This window comes from Paramormyrops kingsleyae, unplaced genomic scaffold, assembly GCF_048594095.1.
Source record: "Paramormyrops kingsleyae isolate MSU_618 unplaced genomic scaffold, PKINGS_0.4 ups31, whole genome shotgun sequence".
Lineage (NCBI taxonomy): Eukaryota > Metazoa > Chordata > Actinopteri > Osteoglossiformes > Mormyridae > Paramormyrops > Paramormyrops kingsleyae.
Genome location: NW_027325969.1, coordinates 1,110,974 through 1,135,712, shown reverse-complemented (window position 1 = coordinate 1,135,712; position 24,739 = coordinate 1,110,974). Strand labels below are relative to the sequence as shown.

At 39.6% G+C, this 24,739-nt stretch overlaps 3 long non-coding RNA genes across 5 annotated transcripts; 1 reads left to right on the top strand and 2 right to left on the bottom strand.

The window, feature by feature from the left end:
- Window positions 1-1,471: 1,471 nt before the first annotated feature.
- Window positions 1,472-8,547, bottom strand: LOC140584044 (uncharacterized). Of its 2 annotated transcripts, XR_011986080.1 has the most exons (4): window positions 5,949-8,547; window positions 5,562-5,729; window positions 5,371-5,466; window positions 1,472-4,360 (listed from the first exon to the last, which is right to left on the bottom strand). It is a non-coding gene; the product is annotated as an uncharacterized lncRNA (long non-coding RNA). The 2 variants fall into 2 exon arrangements; XR_011986079.1 differs by having other exon boundaries at window positions 5,562-8,547.
- Window positions 8,548-8,570: 23 nt separating this feature from the next.
- On the top strand, window positions 8,571-18,808 carry LOC140584043 (uncharacterized). 2 transcript variants are annotated; one of them, XR_011986078.1, is made up of 5 exons: window positions 8,571-9,072; window positions 9,406-9,533; window positions 9,680-9,842; window positions 10,303-10,596; window positions 18,549-18,808. It is a non-coding gene; the product is annotated as an uncharacterized lncRNA (long non-coding RNA). The 2 variants fall into 2 exon arrangements; XR_011986077.1 differs by lacking the exon at window positions 18,549-18,808 and adding an exon at window positions 14,490-14,873 and having other exon boundaries at window positions 8,572-9,072.
- LOC140584045 (uncharacterized) lies at window positions 17,645-18,503 on the bottom strand. Its single transcript, XR_011986081.1, has 2 exons — window positions 18,136-18,503; window positions 17,645-17,953 (listed from the first exon to the last, which is right to left on the bottom strand). It is a non-coding gene; the product is annotated as an uncharacterized lncRNA (long non-coding RNA).
- Window positions 18,809-24,739: the final 5,931 nt, after the last annotated feature.

The window sequence follows — 24,739 nt, the reverse complement described above, 5'->3', positions numbered from 1 at the left end:
AACTCAAAAGTGTACAACAGATACTTTAAAAAAAATTTGAAACTGATTACATAAATATTAAGTAGATTTAACTCAAAATCTGTGAATACACACATTAACCAAACATTTAAAGACAGATTAACACAGGCAATTTAAATGCAAGTTACTCATTTATTAAGTAACCATAAAACATTAACCAAACACGAACTTGGTCAAAGTTGTTTGACTGATGGTAATGTATACTTCACAAACAGTGAAACATTGAAACTATATGAAAAATTGCCTCATTTTTTAAATCTTACTTCTAGAACTTTGCAATATGGATAAAACTACTGCACATTATACTACTGTGATTTATTTATTTATTTATTTAACAAAAAAAGTATACAAAAATATACAATACCAGTATTTCTATAAAACATGCTGCTCAATGGTTTACACCACACATAATGACCTAATAAATGCAGCAATATAAAAGCATCTGTCTCAGTTAACAGTATATGGAAAATATTAGACTATCACCAAACCTAATCACTTCTATCCCAGCCATGAAACATTAAATCAAATTATGAGTGACCTAAACATAGTACAAATGCCTAAATGCCCCAGCAGAAGTATGGACAATTGTTTTCCATATCGTTTTACTCTTTCATTATAATAATTCCAGAAGCTGAGCAGTAACTCTCTAATGTGAACAACAACAATAAAATGTAGAAAACGTAAAACAAAGTATAGAAAACCCACAGAAAGTGCAACTTACATTGCATTAAGGTACAGATGCAGTCGCTTGAAATTTCCCCTGTTTCCTTGATGGGGCCATGGCTGGTCCCTGACAGGTCCCTGCTGGGATCTGGGTGGGACCTTGACTGTAATGAGATCCCCCTTGGTGATGTCATGAACAAGGGGGCCGGCATGATCCGCCCCTAAACCTTTTCTGTGTATAACACTTGCAGTGATTTACCTATCCACCAGGAGGAGCAGTGATAAATTAAGCTGCAGTGAGTTTCCCTGTTATCAGGTAACTGTAACTCATTAGTGTATTTTATTTTAGAGTTTTTTAAATTTAATTCACTTCTTTTTTTTGGTGAGACTGACCCAGGATGTGTGCAACACACTAATTACAGGCCTAAATAAAGTAATAAGATGGACAGGATGTTGAACAAAGAGGGACAGAATGTATATTTGAATAGAATATAATCTATTTTGTACTGGTTTTGTATTTTCATATTGCACTGTTTAATATAAATATAACAGTAGATGTTGTCTCTGTTAACACTAAAATTACTGAGCTTTTTATATTCTGGTGAAAAATACCTAGAACTACTAAGCCTGAGCAGATTTGAGCAGGCCTTCAGCTCCATTGCCCTTCTGCTTTCGTTGTGCAAACGCACTACTTACCTGTGAACCCTGGCACATTTGCATTTATTTACTCAGACTGCTAACTCAAATCTAAGGCAGCCCAAACCTATGTGTGTGACAGATGCTTGCCATATCTATACGAAAATATCGTTTATAGGATAAAAAGTTGCTAATAGAATGAAATTAATAGAATGAAAACCCGCTAACACATCAGTCCCCAACGTATGTTTGTTCATATATGTCATAAACTGAGTGAAGTCATGGTCCATGGTCTGCAAACCTACTCATTGCTACTCATTTCATTCTATTGGCAACTTTTTATTCTATATTCACTCTTTTCTATAAATAAAACAGGCTTGTCTCTCCATATATTCTGTGAGTCTGTGTCTTCGTATTTGCAGGTCAGTCAGTGTGTGGGATATTTTGTATAGATATCACACACATAGGTTTGGGCTGCCTTGGAATTGAGCTAGCAGTCTGAGTAAATAAATGCAAATATGCCAGGCCTCACAGGTAATGGGTGTGTTTACACAGCAAAAGCAGGACAATGGAGCTGAAGGCCTGCGAAAATCTGCGCAGCATTGATCTTTGTTCACGGCTAATGGGCCATCAACATTTTTTATCACAAATACAACAAATTCTCTGTAGTAGTCTTATCATTATATCTTGATACGAGATCAATAGGAGATGCATTTTTATTGCAAATACTGCACTGTATAGTACAGTACTCAATAGTGGCAAAAACAAAAGGTAACGAGGCTCAATTTTATTGCTTTCATGTGTTTTGTTTATTCAGGCATGTGTCATTAACATTCAGTGGGGGGAGAAACCAAGGCGAGGCGTCTCTGGATCAATCTTTCGGGGGCTCCTCAGTCTCTCATTGATTCTGTTTCTTATTCTATGCCACTGCTCCCCTGTCAGCTCAGGGAACCTCTTGACCAGATAACATTGTATTTTTTCCTTTAAGTTATGAGGCAACTCCCTCTTGCCATTTGTGCCGCACCAGTTCGCATGCTTCACCCAGCCCGTATAGGTCTCAAAAGGTGTAAGAGCCATAAATAAATTGGCTGCATACACCTCTGGCCTATACTGGCCTCGCACAAAGCAGTCCTGGTAGAAGACTTCCTCCCGTTCAATAGATACAGTCCTGGTGGAGATCTCTGGCAAAGGACCTGGCAGTGGCGTGCAGGGGGTGCAGGAAGGGGTGGCACTGGCTGGCTGAGCGGCGGGGGTGGTGGATCCACATGTCTGTTGATCATCTTCATCATTTGTAGTTTGAAAAAGTTGCCTCCTCACAACTAGACTGCAACCCGGTTGGTGTCCTGTATTCTCTGGTCTGTCCTGTTCCAGCAGGATGAGTCTCTGTGTCACAGCCTCCAGTGCAGACCTTGTGCTTGTGAGCTGGGACTCTGTGGCGCTCAGTGCTTCCGTCAGGGCTGCAACCTTTGTTTCCGTGGCACTCAGACGCTTCTTCAGTTCAGCAAAAATTTTCACAGGTCTTCAGCTCCATTGTCCTCCTGCTTTTGTTGTGCAGACACACCCATTACCTGTGAGGCCCGGCATTTGCTTACTCAGAGTGGCTCAAATCCAAGGCAGGCCAAACCTCTGTGTGACATGCAAACTTGTGTGTCCATATATTTTGTGAATGTGTGTCTTTCATATTTGCAGGTCAGTCAGTGTGTGGGATAATTTGCATAGATACGGCAGGCTTTTCTGAAGGTTTCCATGTCACACAGAGGTTTGGCCTGACTTGGATCTGAGCTACTCTGAGTAAACAAATGCAAATGTGCCAGGCCTCACAGGGTGGTTTGCACAACAAAAGCAGGAGGAGAATCGAGCTGAAGACCTGTGAAAATCTCAGCAGGGGTGAAGAACACCTCGGGACTTGCACCAGAAAATAAAAACTCAGTGATTCTAGTGTTAAAAATATTTCACCCTTGACCTAAAACACATTTATCCCAAAGTGAATCAAATGCTTTTATTCAGCACAAACTTAGCATCAATTATCTGAGACCATTTGGAGTGTGATTATTCTATTTTTGTTCAAATCAAACATACACTTTTCAAAAATCTATTTGGTGCTGAGAAAATGTAAAAATCACATCATGAATTTTTTTGCCAAGACTTTTGAGCTTTTCTATATTACAGGAATAGTACAAAACAATAAATAAATAAATAAATAAATAAATATTGGAATAATAAATTTTCACTCCTGATAAGTATGCCAAGCTTCAGAACTGTTCCTGCTTTATGGAACAGTTCACCTATATGTTCTCAAACATATTGAAAATTTGTAGGTTATTCTTTAAAGCCATACTAGGAAACCAACTACCAATTCTGCCAAGAACAGTGGTCAAATATCCAGTCAGAATTAAGCCAGAAGCTTGCTGATGGCTACCAAAAGCTTCAGGTTGATACCTGTTGGACATCTGACCACAGCTGAAATTTGTTTTTGTTAAGGAAGCGCCATCTAATGGTAACACCCTGCAAGTGGATAAATGGGCGGGTTTAAAGGATTACTGAGGCACACCTCCAGAAGAAGGGGGGTCAACTCCTTCGGCTGGTTTTTGGCTGGGAACTGGCTGGCTTTCGGCTGTCAGCCGAATGGCCTCCGGCAGGGCTGGGAAAATTGAAGCGACTTCATCTGTATAACAAAAGTGACTGCAGTGCATGCGCACAAGTAATGAAACAACTTACATTCAGATTACTCCACTGCCAAAAGGTCATTTTTAAGACTTAACACACTGGGCCTCAACTTCCCATCATCTAGTCCCATCAAGACTTTTTGGATAAAGTCAAATGTGTTGGCCAGGTCTTTTGGGTAACTTAGGTGAAGGCCATAAATGAGACTAAAAAGCATGACAAATCCATCAGCCAGGGTGGTGCAATCAATTACTACATTACCCTCTAACACAACCGCAATCCTTTCTGGGCAGAAGAACTTGGCATCTGTTGAACTGGTGTTGATTAAGAGGAGTGCAACTGTTATGTCATCAATGTCAGGTTCATCAGACTGCGCCACCTGTAGACAAGAACAAAGAGGAGTTCTCTACTCCAGATTGCCTAAGCTATCCTTAGGCCAATTTAAATTGCATTGCGAATTGCACTGAGATCTATGACTGCAAAGGCACCATAGGAATCACATTTTTTTCATACCCTATCAATGACCAACTACACAGCATTAACAGATACACCAGATCTCTATAGGGGTCAAAAAATTAAACATTTGATTTGTCACATGTCTGTATAAGCCAGAGATCTGTAGAATTCTAAAACATATTGCGACAAAATTCATGGTCTTTTTACCGTTGTTGCTTGCTGAGAATCAATGTAATATATGCATAACATAAAGTGTATGTATAGAGTAAACTCAATTTAACAAACACATTTCTAGCATTAGTTCACCAGCCTCCACAATTACAACAGCCAACACATTTTAAATAAGATATTTTGTTTAACATGTCCTTTAAATTTTCAAAAAAAGTCAATTTATTGAAGGACTGTTGAATTAGATTTAACCACAGTACATCTCTAATTCATATATTCAGCAGCTGCAACTACAACCTGAATGGCAGCTAAGCAGAAGAGATAGAAGGTCTGATGACATACAGTATCATATCAATCAATAATTGGTGCCAGAACAGTCTTTTAAAACTTTTTTCTATATATTAATTTGTTAACTTCCATCCATCCATTTTCTAACCTGCCAGCCCATTGCTGAGCACACTCAAACGCCATATGGGCAATTTAGTAATGCCGATTAACCTTAGCATGTTTTTGGACCGTGATGGGGAAACCGGAGTACCTGGAGGAAACCCCATGATGACATGGGGAGAACATGCAAACTCCACACACATGTGACCAGGGTGGGATTTGAATCCTGGCCCCAGAGGTGTGAGGCAACAGCGCTAACCACTGCACCACCATGCCACCCCTAATTTGTAAACTTTATAAATAAAATTCTATCAAATATTTTACACAAAAACAGATGAATGATAGACTGCATTAATTCCAAACAATTTATTAACTTACATCCCACAGCTTCAGAAATCTTGAGTCATCCTCATGTAGATATGCAGGGAGTGCACGAAGGACAGCAGCACGTCTCACATGAACGTCAACTTGTTCCTTGAGTGAGAGAGCATACGTATTACAGTTCAACCAAATATCAACCAAAACCCTCCAATAGGTATGTCATCTACCAGAAAGGGTAACAAACATACCTGAAGGTCATAATTCCTGAACAGCTGATCCAGAACCTCAGCTACTCTCCCTGTGTGAGCAGCCTTCTTCCTGAATAAACTCTGAAGACGGGGGGCATGTTGGTCCAACACAGCATAGAAGTGGTTCTTCAGATTCATGTTTGTGATTCTATGGAATTCAGCACAGATCTGTACAAAAAAAATACATTTGTATATAACATTATCAAACATTTATGGAAACTGTAACACCATTGCCTGTTAAAGGAAAACATTAACTTAACAGGTCACAACAAGTTTTAAACCTGTATGTAAATCTGAGTAAAACCAGCCAAGTTACCACTAATACAAAATAATTACATTAATTAATCTAATCTAGTCAAAGAGATATAATAAGGAAAATATTTTCACCTGAGATTCCATTTTAAGGGCAGGCCAACGGTCAAGAATCTCACCAACGGGTAGCTCATCACCGATGACCTCTTTCCGCCGCAGTGCAAAGGTGGTTTGCATCAACTTTGTGATCAGGGGAAGATTTCTCTCATTTATCTCTTTTAATGTTAGTGTGGGAAGCGTGTTTGTCTGGATTGTTTCTGCTTCTCTTTCCAGAATTTACAGCCACCTCGTGAAAGCCAGCCCGACTTAACTTGGTGCGGTAGTTCCCCATCTTAAACTTCAGACTATTTTTCCAACCATACCATCCAGTCCGAGATCCTGGCTCTGTTAGACAAGGATGCTGAGTGACAAGTGCTTCTGCTACCATTGAAACGTCCTTATCATTGGGGTATGCTGTAAAGCTGTGCATTTTAGCTGCAAGGGTCTCGAGGATGTCATGTTTTTGTCCCCTAGATAATTTGAGAGTTTTCCCTGTTCTCTCGTATGCAACATTTCCTTCCAAGTAACTGTACTCGTTTATCAAAGACAGCAGCACAAAGTTTGCACCTCCAAGCCATTGGAAATCACATTTTAGTAACAATATGAAATATACGTATATGAAGAGAACAGATCATCAATCAGTTGCTTCAGTTTTAGCCTGAAGAGAGAATATTAAAAGATTAGCATGACTGATAAATACAAAACACCCTACATATAGCTTACTATACACTACTAAACTATATATTAAAAGTTAATTCTACACTATCAAGTTCAGAATCGAGACAGTCGGAAGAGGTCCGTTAATTTTTGACCGCGCGCTTTTGTTTCACGTATTGATTTTCAGGTTCTTTACTTAGCTGTTTACTATAGCCAAAATGTTTTTAAATAACATGTTTCACAAATATGCAAACACTCCGATTATAACACTGATGTTTTTGCATCAAATTATAGTAAAACCTCTATGCACTAATTAAGTTAGCTACAGTAGTTCTAACAAAACATGCCCGAACATGCATGACAATTAAAGATGCATCAGAATCTGAAATAACAAAAAGTTGAATATATGAGAAGTAGATTCACTCAACAAAATTTCCAGTCTAAGATGTGAATAAAAAAAAATCTATATACAATGCCTTCCACTTTTTAATATACTTTTACGTTTATACAATATGCCTTCATTCACTCGATCTCATATGCGTGAAAATTTAACTGCTGAGACTCTAAATGCATTTGAAAAAGAAAATAATAAAACACTGGATGCGTATCCGCTGCGGTGCGTTTCCGACACGGCAGCCGCAGGCAATCGCCGCCAATAAAGTCAATGCATCTGTAACTATGTAAGTCTCCCTCTACCTGCCTAGGTGGGCCCTAGTACCTATTAAATCACTACTAGTCAAGTCTACTTACTCTGTCCAAGATTCGTACAGGAGGACTGCAGTAGTGAACACTGATTATTGCATTACGCCAACCCACAATAACACAAACACCAATCAGGATTTATAAAAGGGAATCTTGTATTGTTGATTATGGCTCCAGGTCAAAATATGTATGTATATGTGTACATTTCTCACGGTATATTGGGTACTGTCAAAAAAATTAAATAAATAAATAAAATCCCTTAACAGTTCTGAGGTAATATGAACTCCAATTCAGATCACAGTTCACTTCAGACCATATAGAACAGACACAGTATGATATGAGATATCAATGTAAACCATTAATAGGGTAACCACAGTATGGCATGGAATAGCAATATAAATCGCTAACACATTAGAACACAGTATGGCATGGAATAGCAATATAAATCGCTAACACATTAGAACACATTAGAACACGTTAGAACACGTTGGATCCAACAACCCCCCAAAGGGGAGTATATCAGTCTTTAAGGTTCTGCGATCTTAGGAAAAAAAATGGGTGTGTGATGAGTTGAATCAAATATGATTTGTGTGTGTGTGTATGGGAAAAGAGCTGAGTCAAAACAGCAGAAAGAAAAAAACCATTATGGGGAAATGTTCCGCGTTCTGATTTAAAAAAAAAATAAAAAAAATGCATTTCACAGTATTCCAATCCTACCACTCCCTTGTTGGGAATCTATCAGTCCATGGAAGTCAGAGGATAGCGTAGCAGGTGCAGTGGAATCCACGATGATGCACGGGCCTCGAGAAGGGGGGAAAAACCAGCCAGGGTATCTTCAAATAAAAGACAGAATTTCCCAAGAAAATCTGCAGGAAAACCCTCTTAGTGTCCGTGTATGAGGCTGTGTAATGATGTTCGGTGTGTAATCTAAAGTTAACGTCTCCTCGCTTTTCTTTTCCGGGGTGAATTGAGCATGCGGGGGAAAAAAAAGGAAAAAAAAATTCTTCTCTCCCGGGAAAGTACTTAGGGAGTGTCTGCAAATAACCCACCACTACTAATGCGTTTAGGGAGTATCCACTCTGGGTGAATGAACGAAAATCAAGGTGTAAGTATAATAGAATAAGAATTCATTTGAGATGCAGTAATTCCATAGGGGTTACACATCAGTTTACACCAGATCCGCTGCGTTGCGTCTCCGCTACGTCTCTGTTCCGTCACACGTCCGGCAGTACGTCGAGATGCGCATCAAGTCTATTTTTGACGGGTACGGAACGCAACACAGAGCGCATGCGCCAATTCTCCGTCACATCATGGACGAGGAAAAATTAATTTTGGAGGTGGAGAAACACGGAATTGTGTACGACCCCAGACATCCTTTTTACAAGGATAATAGTAGAAAGGAGAAGGCGTGGAGTGAAACTTCAGAAGTTTTGGGATTTGACGATAAGTTGAATCTTCCAATTAACTATGTATATACTTGATTTTTAATGAAAGTAACCTGTACTGTGAAGTACTTGTAAACTCCTAATAAAGTGTTCAGTAACCTATATGGGAGTGACACATTATTTTATCCATAGAAACATAGATACATGTTATGTTAAATGTTATTCTCCCGTGGTCATGTGATCTCGCAAACCAGCGGCGCGCCGGATCAGATACGGACCACAAACGCATCCAGCGTGAATTAGCGGACGGCCTCGGACGGAATGGGAACGCAGCGCATTCGCACCGCAGTGGATACGCATCCAGTGTAAATCAGGGGTCAATCAGGGGTAAGAGACAACGCAAGCCTTCGCCGCAGGTACGTATTTCTGCATCACTTTACGTTTTTGATTACGGATTCTTTGCGTGGTCGTGATGAGCCACAGACGTCTGCTTAAAGGAGGTGTGCGTGCCATTAAACTAGATAGAGAACTTGGTTCGGAGCGCAAACTAAAATGGCTCTTAGAAGCTTTCTTTTGAACTGCAATCAAATATTTATGGAATGCACCCGGCTGGCATTGTCTGATAATGTACAAGCTAATGTAGACACGATACTGACGAGGTAATTCATTTTTGCTACTTTAATATAACAGCTGTTATTATGATTTATACCCTTAGCGTGTCCTTGAATATCTCTATTTTGCTATAATAGAATGACTACAATGGAAAGCAGTGTACGTTGGGCAAGTGGGCGATTAATTGAAAATGAATTTGCCGATGAGATGATGAGAACAATTTCGGAGTTTGTTGCCGAGATTCAAACACTCACTCAGCAACAAGGTTTGTTCAGTTTAGCTTTTTTTTTAAATAATAATAAAAACAATAATGGTCCATAAGCATTTCATGCTTTGGACCCTTAATAATAATATATATATATATTCATTTAACATTTATTTAACCACTATTTCCATATTGTTTATTTGCAGTCAGCCACAGTTACAGCGCTCCGACAATACGGGGTCGATGTGGTCGTCCTCGCTACTTAATCAGCTCAGAACAGCTGCGATTTTTGCTCACCTTCAGTTTCACTACCAGAGAGATTGCTGATATTTTGGGAGTGTCAAAGAGAACAGTAAAACGACGCCTAAGGTAAATTGGTCTTGATTCTTACGTGAGCCAATTTGACCAAATCCAATATCAAACTGGGCAAAATGAATTTAGAAGCATTTAATAATTGTTCCAGGTAAAGTTAAGGCAGCAAACTGGTCTAGGTAATACACTGACAGGTGTTTCTTCTAAATGCTCTACTATATTTTTATTCTATACCTACTCGCCAGAATGTCACCTAAGGATTGATAGTGAAATGAAAGAATGGTGGTAGTGCTGGCATTACAGTAGGGTGTATTTGGACCTCTGACCTCTTGGTCTATAGACATGTATCCTACTACTAGACCACCAACACCTGATACGAGGGTTGATATTTTAAAACAGTGTAATGCAGCGTAATTCAAATTATTTTTTAATTTGCCAGAGCACACGAAAGCATGTTATTCAGATAGAACTATAAGTTTTTATTTGAATTCATTATGCACCTATTCTTTTTCAACAGGCAGTTCAATTTATCACTGCAAAGTCATTACACCAATCTGACAGACTCAGATCTTGATGAAAGAGTGCAAGAAGTTGTCAATGGAAATGATGAACTTGGTGTTGAATCTGTCAGAGCACTACTTATTGGCATCGGTGTTGTTGTGCAACGGCAAAGAGTTTGGCAGAGTTTAAATAGGATTGACCCAGGGGCAGCAGCACACAGAGCAATGTCTCACAGACTGCACAGAAGGACGTATAGTGTTGCAGGACCAAACTCTTTGTGGCACCTTGATGGCAACCACAAGCTGATCAGGTATGTGGTAGGGATGGCACGGTTCATGAAAAAAAACCGAACCGTTCGGTTCGCTTGTCTCGGTTCGGGGCATGCATGCGTCGCACGGTTCGACGGTTCATGACATGCGCAATGTAGCCTCGTGCCCCGTATGTGACGTCAGTGTGTTTCCCTTTCGCGCGAAAGAATAGGCTATATGCACAGAGCGGTGTGACGTAGTTCCGGTAAAAGTTCAGCCAGCTAAGTAATTTCCGGTAGCCTTTCGTTTGCTGCGTTTAGCTCGTGTTTTCGGCGTTACCACCCTGTCTCTGAAGAAAACGTTTAAATTTCAGCCAACCGATAGCACAACATCTGAACACTGTTGTGCGCCTCTGTTGTGTGACTTTATTTAATGTGCGGTTAGGCACTTTGTTAAAGAAAATTAAGTTATCTGTGACAAAGCTCTCCAGAGCAGTGTGAAGCTGGCAAGAATAAGAGGGAGACTTCCGGTCGCTATATCCGCTTATTGTGTCAAAATAAAAGTTCGGTTTTAATAGGCGATTAATCCATTGAATGGTGAATTATGTGCAAGAATAATAATAAGTGCTGTGATATATTATACTTACATCGCCAAATTTGATCATAAATAAAAGTAAATGTATAAAAAGATTGAGAAACTTATAAATTTACCTTATTTTATACCTAAAATACGTAAATTATTTTGTTTATTACACAGGTTTTACACAGCTTTCCTTACTTATTAAGTACATTTTAACCATCCAAGACAAAAACGTAAGAGAACTGCACAAACATTTATACCATATGTTGTTGCATAAAAGTAATTGTCAGGAAAACGTTTGCTGGATTTGAAACCTAGTCCCCCCAACGCGCAATTAGGCCTGATTTTACATAGGTAAAATGTACATGCATAAAACACAAATAAAGGATAGTGTCAGCTTCAAACCTAGTTAGGTACATTCTACTAAGGCTCCTTGAATAGGAACAAGTGCCAATTATATCAAATAAGCGTCAGCAAAAAGTTTGCTGGGTTTGGAACATAGTGTCCCCAACGCGCAATTAGGCCTGATTTTACATAGGTCAAATGTACATGCATAAAACACAAATAAAGGATTGTGTCAGCTTCAAACCTAGTTATTTACATTCTACTAAGGCTCCTTGAATAGGAACAAGTGTCATTTATATCAAATAAGCGTCAGCAAAAAGTTTGCTGGGTTTGGAACATAGTGTCCCCAACGCGCAATTAGGCCTGATTTTACATAGGTCAAATGTACATGCATAAAACACAAATAAAGGATTGTGTCAGCTTCAAACCTAGTTAGTTACATTCTACTAAGGCTTCTTGAATAGGAACAAGTGTCATTTATATCAAATAAGCGTCACCAAAAAGTTTGCTGGGTTTGGAACATAGTGTCCCCAACGCGCAATTAGGCCTGATTTTACATAGGTCAAATGTACATGCATAAAACACAAATAAAGGATTGTGTCAGCTTCAAACCTAGTTATGGTGCGTTCCATTTGCCCTGGGAACTCGGATTCCGAGTTGGATTCCGAGTTTCAAAGCCGGAAGTGACGACATGCGCGCTCCCGTTTCTCGGAGATCCGAGAATGATCTCGGATAACGCAGAGGATCCCGAGTTCAGAATCGAAGATGGCTGCGCCCTTTATCAACAGAAGGGAAAGTTGTAGTTTTATCCTGTTTAAGCACTACTTCTCATTTCTGGCTCATTAAATCGGTCGCACACACTATACCGTCCAACTTATCTGTGGACGTGTTGCTACGGAGTTTTATACGTGAAGCACCGCGCGTAATGTGTTATCAAGTGATATGGCTAACAATGGCTACCAATTAACCGGTCTAGAATTGGATTTCATGATTAGTCGGATTATTTGTCGGATTTAAGGTAGTTCGGGCTAATTGTAAGTGAACGAAAATAAAGGCCATTTAAACTGAGGTACCTTAAATCCGACAAGTTGTCCGGCTAAGCAAAAAATCTTGCTTTTTCATATGGGTCGATGGTATTGCTACTTCTTTGGCAAATGGAACGTATCCAACTCGGTTTTTCCGAGTTTTTACCGGATGTGACGTAATCTCGGATTCCGAAAATCGGAATCCGAGGCAAATGGAATGCACGATTAGTTACATTCTACTACGGCTCCTTGAATAGGAACAAGTGTCATTTATATCAAATAAGCGTCAGCAAAAAGTTTGCTGGGTTTGGAACATAGTGTCCCCAACGCGCAATTAGGCCTGATTTTACATAGGTCAAATGTTATTGCCGACTTAAACATGCTACAGCCATGTCACCTTCTAAACACTTGCACAATGCATGTACTGTATTGTTAAATGCTGGATCAATCAAAATTAACAACACTATTCAGCAATATAAAATCTCAGGAAGTTATATCAAGAATGTGATAGGAGGTTTATTTTCACAAACACTGTCTGCAAATTTTCTTTCAGGTGATTTGTTTTATCTTCATATTTATGTACATCTTAGTTGCACAAAATGTAACAACGTTCTGTTTCAGTATAGGCCAGAATATATTGTAACAGCAACAGAAATATCCCAAAAAGGATTTCTCGAGAGTGTCTGCACAAATCTCTGTAATACAGTTTTGTGCCAAAAATGTTTCAACTCTTTGACAGTGAGGACAGCAAACATTGCTCATCTTCCTCAATCGATTTTAGTTAGTTTAAGTTCCAAAAGCAGTGTAGCACCACAACTTTTAAAACTGGCTTCACTTTTTAAAGAACATTTATACACAATAAGAGCTGTGTTGCTGTGTTCTCTGACATATCCATATACTACAATTTATACAATAGATTCAAACAATGAATGGTGCCTGAATGATAATAATATTGTAAAATATTCCTTTGATATTGTCACAAAATTAATCTCCAAAGCACATTTTTGTCTTCTTTCCTATGATGTCAGTGAAGAAGCAGTTTTAGAACAACATTATTCAACAGAGATATGCCATACCTGCACGGCTGACTGTGAACTGCAGTGTTCACTTCCAGTACATATACATATGCCCACAAAAGTCACACATCAAACAGGCAATCTTTCAAAAGAAGACATTGACATTCTTAGAGGTGGGAAATGGCTAAATGATAGAATAATTGATGCATACATGCAGCTTCTACAGAACAAAGTCATGAGCACTTTAACAGTACCATCTATATTTGTAAGTCAAATATTACAGAGCCTTTACTGCAAAGATGTTGAAGTCTTGCCTAATCCACCTAAACACAAAAGTAACTGGTGGTGTTTTAATAATGTTATTGTCCCTTTTAACATAAAATCATCACATTGGGTTGTTGTGTCCTTTGACATGCAGAATTTTACTAAAAATGGTAAGTGTATAATGATTTGTGCACGCATCGTGGATTCTTTGGACATATACAAAATGGAAATAAAACAAATTCTCAAAGCACTGCAAAAATTCTTAATTGCCCAGTATCTCATACTGTACAATGATGTGATACAGTTACAATTTGAGATAGAAATTTTCCATAATTGTCCATTTTTTAAAAAACAGACAGACAACAGCAGCTGTGGTTTATATGTTTCCTTATTTGCAAAGACATTGTTGTTCGGTGGCAATTATACCATGCTTTCTGCAGAAGACAAGAGGAAAATGATAGAATATGAATTAAGAACACATAGTATTATACTACCTGATTAATACACCACTTCTTTCGTCTTCCATGTTAGACACTGATTCTAAAATTAAAACGGAAACTTTTTGTTCTATTTAAATAGTTATTAACCTTAAAAAACTAAATGACTTGCTTAATGGTTGTTTTTTCAAATAAATGGCTAGACCTATTTGTTACGACCACCAGTATATTGTTCTTACTGTTTGGGTGTTTGTGCTGGTGGTGGGATGGGTGTGTCTTCCCTGTGCAGGTCCTGCCTACTGCCACATGTCCTGCCTCCCAGTAGATGATCACTATATTGTTCTGGCCTCCAGTGTTGGGATGGGTTGGCTGTACATGGGACTACTTCTAAAGCCTCGTCCGACGACACCTCGAGAGAGACCTGTTCCGTTGTTGTTTGTACATCTGTGTGTGAACTGACTTTTTGTGAATGACTTTCTGTTTTTCTCCTGGTTTTGGGTTAGACAGAGAGTGAGGGTGGATGGTGTATATTTCTTTTCTTTGGATTAGCTAAGTTAGTCTATTTTTCTGAATAGGTAGAGGTAGTTTTGTTTATTATTTTGGCCTTGTCGGCTTCTGAAGACTTTAACCACTTGGGACACAAAGAGCACTAATTAAATATACCGTAAACTTATCTCTGGTCTCATCCACTTTTGTATGTTGTGGCCCGGCCAAGACCGGCTCGTAACACTATTTACAATCAAAGCTTGTTGTGATGTTCTTTTAATTTTTTTATTTTGTCCCACTAACATTCCATCAACCACGAACTTACAAAATCACAACTGAGAAATAATACGTTTCTAGTGTGCTCCCAGTGGAACAAAATTAGGGTGTATTAAAATAACATTAACATAAACAAGCCACACTCACACCTGGGACAGGTAAAACTGACCATACTATACAGTAAGCTAAATACATGTGAGAGTGGTGTTCATTAAATTTATTACATATGCAGATGAAATACGACAATTAACAAGAAGCAGACCTGAAACATATTACATAAATCGGGAAGAATGACTTTCTTACACATACATTGTGTTATATCTAAATCCGCATGGTGGCATGGACGTAATTAGACTAAATCTAAGTCGTGCACGATTTAAAAAAAACACAGACTGGAGTAGCATGGAGCACTACTTTACTTGTTGCTATTCAAGGAGCCTTAGTAGAATGTACTTAACTAGGTTTGAAGCTGACACAATCCTTTATTTGTGTTCTATGCATGTACATTTGACCTATGTAAAATCAGCCATAATTTCGCATTGGGGACACTATGTTCCAAACCCAGCAAACTTTTTGCTGACGCTTATTTGATATAAATGACACTTGTTGCTATTCAAGGAGCCTTAGTAGAATGTAACTAACTAGGTTTGAAGCTGACACAATTCTTTATTTGTGTTTTATGCATGTACATTTGACATATGTAAAATCAGGCCTAATTGCGCGTTGGGGACACTATGTTCCAAACCCAGCAAACTTTTTGCTGACGCTTATTTGATATAAATGACACTTGTTGCTATTCAAGGAGCCTTAGTAGAATGTACCTAACTAGGTTTGAAGCTGACACAATCCTTTATTTGTGTTTTATGCATGTACATTCGACCAATGTAAAATCAGACCTAATTGCGCGTTGGGGACACTATGTTCCAAACCCAGCAAACTTTTTGCTGACGCTTATTTGATATAAATGACACTTGTTCCTATTCAAGGAGCCGTAGTAGAATGTACCTAAGTAGGTTTGAAGCTGACACAATCCTTTATTTGTGTTTTATGCATGTACATTTGACCTATGTAAAATCAGCCATAATTGCGCGTTGGGGACACTATGTTCCAAACCCAGCAAACTTTTTGCTGACGCTTATTTGATATAAATGACACTTGTTCCTATTCAAGGAGCCTTAGTAGAATGTAACTAACTAGGTTTGAAGCTGACACAATCCTTTATTTGTGTTTTATGCATGTACATTTGACCTATGTAAAATCAGGCCTAATTGCGCGTTGGGGACACTATGTTCCAAACCCAGCAAACTTTTTGCTGACGCTTATTTGATATAAATGACACTTGTTCCTATTCAAGGAGCCGTAGTAGAATGTAACTAACTAGGTTTGAAGCTGACACAATCCTTTATTTGTGTTTTATGCATGTACATTTGACCTATGTAAAATCAGACCTAATTGCGCGTTGGGGACACTATGTTCCAAACCCAGCAAACTTTTTGGTGACGCTTATTTGATATAAATGACACTTGTTCCTATTCAAGAAGCCTTAGTAGAATGTAACTAACTAGGTTTGAAGCTGACACAATCCTTTATTTGTGTTTTATGCATGTACATTTGACCTATGTAAAATCAGGCCTAATTGCGCGTTGGGGACACTATGTTCCAAACCCAGCAAACTTTTTGGTGACGCTTATTTGATATAAATGACACTTGTTCCTATTCAAGGAGCCGTAGTAGAATGTAACTAACTAGGTTTGAAGCTGACACAATCCTTTATTTGTGTTTTATGCATGTACATTTGACCTATGTAAAATCAGACCTAATTGCGCGTTGGGGACACTATGTTCCAAACCCAGCAAACTTTTTGCTGATGCTTATTTGATATAAGTGGCACTTGTTCCTATTCAAGAAGCCTTAGTAGAATGTAACTAACTAGGTTTGAAGCTGACACAATCCTTTATTTGTGTTTTATGCATGTACATTTGACCTATGTAAAATCAGACCTAATTGCGCGTTGGGGACACTATGTTCCAAACCCAGCAAAATTTTTGGTGACGCTTATTTGATATAAATGACACTTGTTCCTATTCAAGGAGCCGTAGTAGAATGTAACTAACTAGGTTTGAAGCTGACACAATCCTTTATTTGTGTTTTATGCATGTACATTTGACCTATGTAAGATCAGACCTAATTGCGCGTTGGGGGCACTATGTTCCAAACCCAGCAAACTTTTTGCTGACGCTTATTTGATATAAGTGGCACTTGTTGCTATTCAAGGAGCCTTAGTAGAATGTACCTAACTAGGTTTGTAGCTGACACAATCCTTTAAATTTGTGTTTTAAGCATGTACATTTGACCTATGTAAAATCAGCCATAATTTCTCGTTGGGGACACTATGTTCCAAACCCAGCAAACTTTTTGCTGACGCTTATTTGATATAAGTGGCACTTGTTTCTATTCAAAGAGCATTTGTAGAATGTACCTAACCAGATTTGAAGCTGACACAATCTTTTAGATTTGTGTTATGCATGTAAATTTCACCTAGGCTATTTCAGCTATGTGAAATATATCCTGATATGAAATTTCTGACATTCTTTTAAAATTATAATTACTATAATTCTTATTTCGGGAAGTATAACTGAAACTGCTCATTATATTTTTTCAGAACGAAATTATGTCTTACTATACCACAGAAATTATTTATTTACTTATGGGGAATACCATTTACTGAATGTTTACTTTACAAAAATCAGCTCAAAACTGGCAAATAACAGTATGCGGAAAAGTATAGAAAGTATAAACGTGCTTTACTTAATCATTGATATTAGCTCTGAGGCTCAGGTATTTCTGCTGTAGTTTAGTGGTGAAAGAGACGCTTCACCTTCTTTCCTTCAACAATCTCCGGAATAGAGGTTTTGTGAAAAAAACCCGTTATGGAAGATCGTGGCCACTTCTCCAACTTGTGCCGGAATCCAGTCCCGTAGTCTTCCATCACTGTAGACAATTAGCCCAGAACAATTATATTTAACTTAAAATTTAATTTACAATTCCATAAATCTGTGAAATGCAAAACATTAAAAACGAAATATATTTCTTTATTTTTAATTATTAGGTAATTGTAAACGAATAAGCAAATTTAGATATAAATATGTGAAGTATATCATATAAAATTTTACCTTCAATTCGCACACGAGAAACCAGCAGACTCAATACAAAGCCGCAAGTCCACCTTGATAGCTCGCAGAGCACGCAAGTTTTTAATTTGAAAAATGCTCTGTTATAACCATGACAACGAAAGTACTTCCGGTTCATTATTCTTGCTTATTCTTGCTAGCTTCACGGTACTGCACTCAGCGAGTGTCATGCCTCGATCGTCCGCTCTTTTCGTGTGCCACGCCCCCTCGTTAACCCTGTGTGGATTCCCCGTGTTTACCAGCTGTTCCTGATTGTTGTCAAATTTGTCATTACTCCATTGTATTTAGTCCGCGTTTCCGTTTCTTTCTCCAATCCGGTCATTATATTGTAATTCTGCTTTACCGCTCGTCTGTGTTTCTTTTGCTCATTAAACCCCACATTCCCCCGATCCTAGGTCTCCTCGCCTCTGCTTCCCCGGTCAGCGTTGTAACAGTGAGCCTGCTTCCTTGCTGCAATGTGAACATTTGCCATGTTCCTAAAAATTCTGTTTATTGCACAGTGTCTGATCACACAGACCTACAGGCTATTGCCAGATGATTATACTAGACATATCAACTGGACATATTTTGCACTATTACAGATTGATGTCTTGTACATACACAGAAACTGATTTTATCGATTACTCAAGAACATTCAATATAATTAATACCAAATTTTTTCACGTTATATATATATATATATATATATATATATATATATATATATATATATATATATATATATATATATATATATATATATAACGAACCGAATCAGGCTTAATCAACATAGGTGATCTATCATTTTAACGATCCCCAATTAAATTAACCCCGTGGACCGGACAAATACAAAACGAATGATTAAACATTATATGCATCTCTTTTTGTATGTTTTCTAAATAAGACCGCGTGCCCATACCCAACTGTAATAGCGATTAAAGCGATCTATTCTTTTAGCATTTATGTTAAGGCAAGACTTTTATTTTATTACTGTTCTGTGATTAATAATGTTTAATAATTTTAATAATGTGCTTTAAGTCAAGTCAAATTCAGTTTATGCATGATTACATGATATAACTTTTTTAATACTGTATCCTAAATTGTGGATAATTAAGCTATATATCATATGCTGAAGTACATTTCTGGAGTGTTAAAGATTAAAAGAAAAAAATAACAAGAACCGTACAGAACCGAAAACCGTGACCCTAAAACCGTGATACAAACCGAACCGTGGGTTTTGTGAACCGTGCCACCCCTAGTATGTGGTAATTTTCCCTGTTTTTACTTTACCAAAATGATGCAATGACTAAATATCGCTGTGGCACCTAAATTTATAGTCCTTTGTCTTTCATGTGTGTAAACTTTATACATTTTTTTTTTTAAGATGGAGAATTGTCATTCATGGCGGGATTGATGGCTACAGCAGGCTTGTCATCTTCCTCAAAGCTTCTACTAATAATTATAGCAGTACAGTTCTGAATAGTTTTGTGGATGCCGTTAGCATATATGGGGTGCCCTCCAGAGTTCGCTGCGATCAAGGTGGAGAGAATAATGCAGTTTGCATGTTTATGGAGGTCTTCAGAGGTTCTTCTAGAGGGAGTGCACTCAGAGGGAGGAGCACCCACAATCAAAGAATTGAGAGACTATGGGGAGATGTTTGGAAAGGACTCACAAACATTTACCATTTGTTATTTACTTTTTTAGAGAATGAAGGAATTCTAGACAGCAACAATGAAATGTACCTGTGGGCTCTCCATTATGTGTACTTGCCAAGAATTAATCGAGATCTTCAATTATTTGTCAATCAGTGGAACCATCATAAAATAAGGACAGCAAGGTAACATGTCTCCATACCAGATATTTATTCAAGGTAGCCTTGCTCAGCAAACCCAGAACCGAACTGCCATCAGAGGTCTTTTTGTGGATCAAGAGGCCAACCCTCCCTCAGAAGTACAGATGGCACCAGCAGCTCCGCCAGAGTTTGACTGGCCAGAAGAAGTTCAAGTTCCTACCACGCAGTTTCATCTAGAGGAAAGATCCATTCAAGAACTTTTCCAACTAGTTAATCCCCTGGCAGGTGCAAGGGATAGCATGGGAACTGACCTTTTAGCACAAGTTCTTGATTTCTTGAGGAACAACTGATATTTTCGATGATAACCTTGGACATACCATTTGGAATACCTACGACAGTTTTTCCATGATCTATGTTTATATTTTTAGCTGTTTCGAACACATCTGATCATAAATCAAAAGTCGAATGCTGTGATTGGTGTCAATTATCATTTACTTTCAATGTATAACAGACAAAACAATGGTTCATTTGTTTTGTTTTCAAAAAAACATCGTCACACATTTTTAAACAAAGATGACATGTTAAAATTGCCATTAAACATTAAAACAAATATGCAATGTGGCCTTGGCATTATATGTAAAACATAAACATGTATATGGAGGGCCAAGAGTGCCAAAATTAAATTAAGTGTGAAACTTAATATTCCTAACCTTAAGCTTGTAATATGCCAGAATTCATCCACTTCTGGAATTCTTCATACGATTGGTGCAGCGGTAACCTAATGCACACTGTACAAGTGTTTGCCTCGGGCAGTGGTCTCCTTTCACCAGAGTCTTGGTGTAGAAACTCCAGGGTGGGAGCAGAAAGAAAGCCCAGTGGTGGCAGCCTGTCCAGGCCAGAAACAAAGATCAGGAGCTTCTCTAGAGTGACTGGTTCACATTGGCCTCCTGAAATGCAGTAGTAGATTGACACGTTTACACATTTAGTAAATGCAACATAATTATCTGTACAAATACAACCACCTAAAACAGAACTCTAACTCATTCATTGCATCATAAATGTGTAGATATGAATTAGCAGATTTATTTTGCCATTACAATTATTAAATTTATTTAGTTAATTCTAAAGAGGTCTTCAAATCTTAATAATGATACACATTGTTTTTATTTAAGCTTACCCTGCAAATTAATGAGCCAATCCCTCCAAAAACAAAGTACTCTGTTCTCTTGCTGTCTCTTGTTACTTCCAGATGGGGACAAAGTGGGTTTAAAAAGCGCCATGAGGTCCTTTGCAGTCAATCTACTTTTATTCTGCAGGAACAGATGTTGAAATTGGACAGGATAGCGTTGAATGGCTTCTGCCAACCCCAGTGTGTTCAGTCCTTCCAGTAATCTGCCATAAACAATAGAAAGAGATACAAACATATTGTTAAATAGGATTATACATTAGCCAGTCATATTTGATCAAGAGAAATAGACTATTCTTACTGTTCAAATGCAGATTTGAGCCTTCTCTCTAAGTAATCCTGAGCTGTTTCTTGAACCAGTTTGTCTCTTTCTGTGAAGTCTGAAATATATCGAACTGCACCAAGAAGAGAAAGGCTTTCTGTAGCCTGAAGAACAGCCTCCCTTACCTCATCAATAGTGGGTGCATTCTGAATCTGTTGGGCGAAAATAAAATATTTTGCATAAAAGAGATGAGTGATATATATACACTATAATTCAAGAGCTTCTCTCATTTGCAGTGTACCTTCTCTAGTCTTCCTCTGAAATCTTCATCATGAAGCTCACTGAGGGATACGGGCCCATTTGGTCTCCTAGCAATTATGTTGAAGGTTCGTAATGAAAAAAAATGTGGTGCCACCCCTCCATGGATGAGACAGACACTAATCATCATCCCAGTGAGTCTATAGAGACCACTTCGTAGAGCTGAATTTACCATTGGAGACAAAAAGAAAGGTATGTTAAAATACTTCACAACACTTGAACAAAGAACGTGGTTGTATGTACAATTCATCAGCACCTTATATAAAATGGTAATGTGCTGGATAACTGTCTGTGTTGGTTTTACATGTATGTTGGTAAAAGTTTACATAGTGGATGCATGTAATCAGGTATGAATCATAGTCATGTATGTATAAATTAAATTCAGTCATATAACCATGATTTATTCACTCATGCTTGCATCAAGTATTCATATAATCATATATTCATCTTCGTTTGCATTATGTAACCATCCATGCATGGAGCAGAGCTAACACCTTTCTTTTTGTGAGCCCTAAGCCAGTGATTTTTTCAACCACTGTGCCGCGGCACACTAGTGTGCCGTGAGAGATTGTTAGGTGTTCTGTGGGAAATTATCCAATTTCACTTAATTGGTCTAAAAAACTTTTTGGAAAATTAATTATTATTTGCAAATATTATGCCATTGTCGAGTGTAGGTGCTGTAATAGTGATGTATTCTAAACAAACAATGGCAAACCATCCGGAGTATCAGGAAGGGGAAGCAGCTCCTGGTTCCTACTATTTATAGTGGGGGGGGGGGGCTGTTGACCTCACCTGGGGACATCATCCGGAGGTGGAAAGAATACTTTGAGGACCTCCTCAACCCTGCCTCAGATACATCTACGCACACTGCCTTTGAGACATCTGAGGGCACAGAGCCCGAGGGTGCTGGGGGGGGCTTGCCCATCACTGGGGCTGAGGTGGCCAGGGTGGTTAAAGAGCTCAGTGGCGCCCGGGCCCCGGGGGTGGACGAGATCCGCCCGGAGTACCTGAAGGCTCTGGATGTTGTGGGGCTGTCGTGGCTGACACGCCTTCTCAACAGTGCGTGGAGGTCAGGGATGGTGCCGCTGGATTGGCAGACCGGGGTGGTGGTCCCCTTATTTAAGAAAGGGGACCAGAGGGTGTATTCCAACTACAGGGGGATCACACTTCTCAGCCTCCCTGGGAAAGTCTATTCCGGGGTACTGGAGAGGAGGGTGAGATCGATAGTCGAATCTCGGATTCAGGAGGAACAATGCGGTTTTCGTCCTGGCCGTGGAACACTGGACCAGCTTTATACCCTTGCAAGGGTACTGGAGGGGGCCTGGGAGTTTGCCTATCCGGTCTACATGTGTTTTGTGGATTTGGAAAAGGCTTACGACCGGGTTCCCCGAGGTGCTCTGTGGGGGGTGCTTCGGGAGTATGGGGTCCGGGGTCCGCTATTGTGGGCGATTCGGTCCCTGTATGAACGGAGCAGAAGCTTGGTCCGCATTGCCGGTAATAAGTCGGACGTGTTCCCGGTGCGGGTTGGGCTCCGCCAGGGCTGCCCTTTGTCATCGGTCCTGTTTATAATATTTATGGACAGGATTTCTAGGCGCAGCCAGGGTGTTGAGGGTGTCCAGTTTGGTGGCCTCAGGATTGCCTCGCTGCTTTTTGCAGACGATGTCGTCCTGTTGGCTTCATCTGCTGGGGATCTCCAGCATGCACTGGGGCGGTTCGCAGCCGAGTGCGAAGCGGCAGGGATGAGGATTAGCACCTCCAAGTCCGAGACCATGGTTCTCAGCCGGAAACGGGTGGTTTGCCCTCTTCGGGTCGGGGAAGACGTACTGCCTCAAGTGGAGGAGTTTAAGTATCTCGGGGTCTTGTTCACGAGTGAGGGTAGGCGAGATCGGGAGCTGGATAGACGAATCGGAGCGGCGTCTACAGTTTTGCAGGCGCTTAACCGGTCCGTCGTGGCTAAGAAAGAACTGAGCCAAAAAGCAAAGCTCTCGATCTATTGGTCCATCTTTGTCCCTACCCTCACCTATGGTCATGAGCTGTGGGTAATGACCGAAAGAATGAGATCGCGAATACAGGCGGCCGAAATGAGGTTTCTCCGCAGGGTGTCTGGGCTTTCCCTTAGGAATAGGGTGAGAAGTTCGGATATCCGGGAGGGCTTCAGAGTAGAACCGCTGCTTCTTCACGTCGAAAGGAGCCAGTTGAGGTGGTTTGGACATCTGGTGCGGATGCCTCCTGGGCGGCTACCCGGAGAGGTTTTCCATGCATGTCCTACAGGGAGGAGGCCCCGGGGCAGGCCCAGGACTCGCTGGAGGGATTATATCTCTCGGCTGGCCTGGGAACGCCTCGGTGTCCCCCCCGAGGAGCTGGTAGAGGTAGCTGGGGAGAGGGAGGTCTGGGTGCCTCTCCTGAAGCTGCTGCCCCGCGACCCGAACCCCGGACAAGCGGCAGATGATGATGATGATGATGCCATTGTCGAGTGTATGTGCTGTAATAGTGATGTATTCTAAACAAACAAAGCTATTTCAACATTACTCCCATTTTCCACGACATATCTGTGTGAGCTGAGCTTTTAAAGCCTGACTCATATAAAAACTAAAAACAGACAGAGACTGAGAGCTGTTGAGGAAGAGCTTTGTGTGTCTGTCTTCAGTTCCTGCCAGGATATCAGCTTTATGTTCATCCAAACAAGCTCAGGTTTCACACTGAGTGAGTATAAATAAATTGAGAGACTATTTCTCATTACTAGGCTATAGAATGTCATTTTGTAACATTTTTGGTTGCTGGTGTGCCGTGGGATTTTTTCAGTGTAAAAAATGTGCCGTGGCTCAAAAAAGGTTGAAATACACTGCCCTAAGCAATGGTGATGTTAGGCCTGAGAGCAGGGAGTAGTCCTGAGTCATGAATCTAGATTAGAGGCCAGGACAGCTAGGTCATGTATGTCTCTTGTTAGGCTGTGATCATGACGAAAAAGGGGTGAAAATGTCATAAGGCAGGAGAGGTTGTGCTATTGGTAAAAGGATGCAAATGCAAATTAAATATATAAAAGAATCTA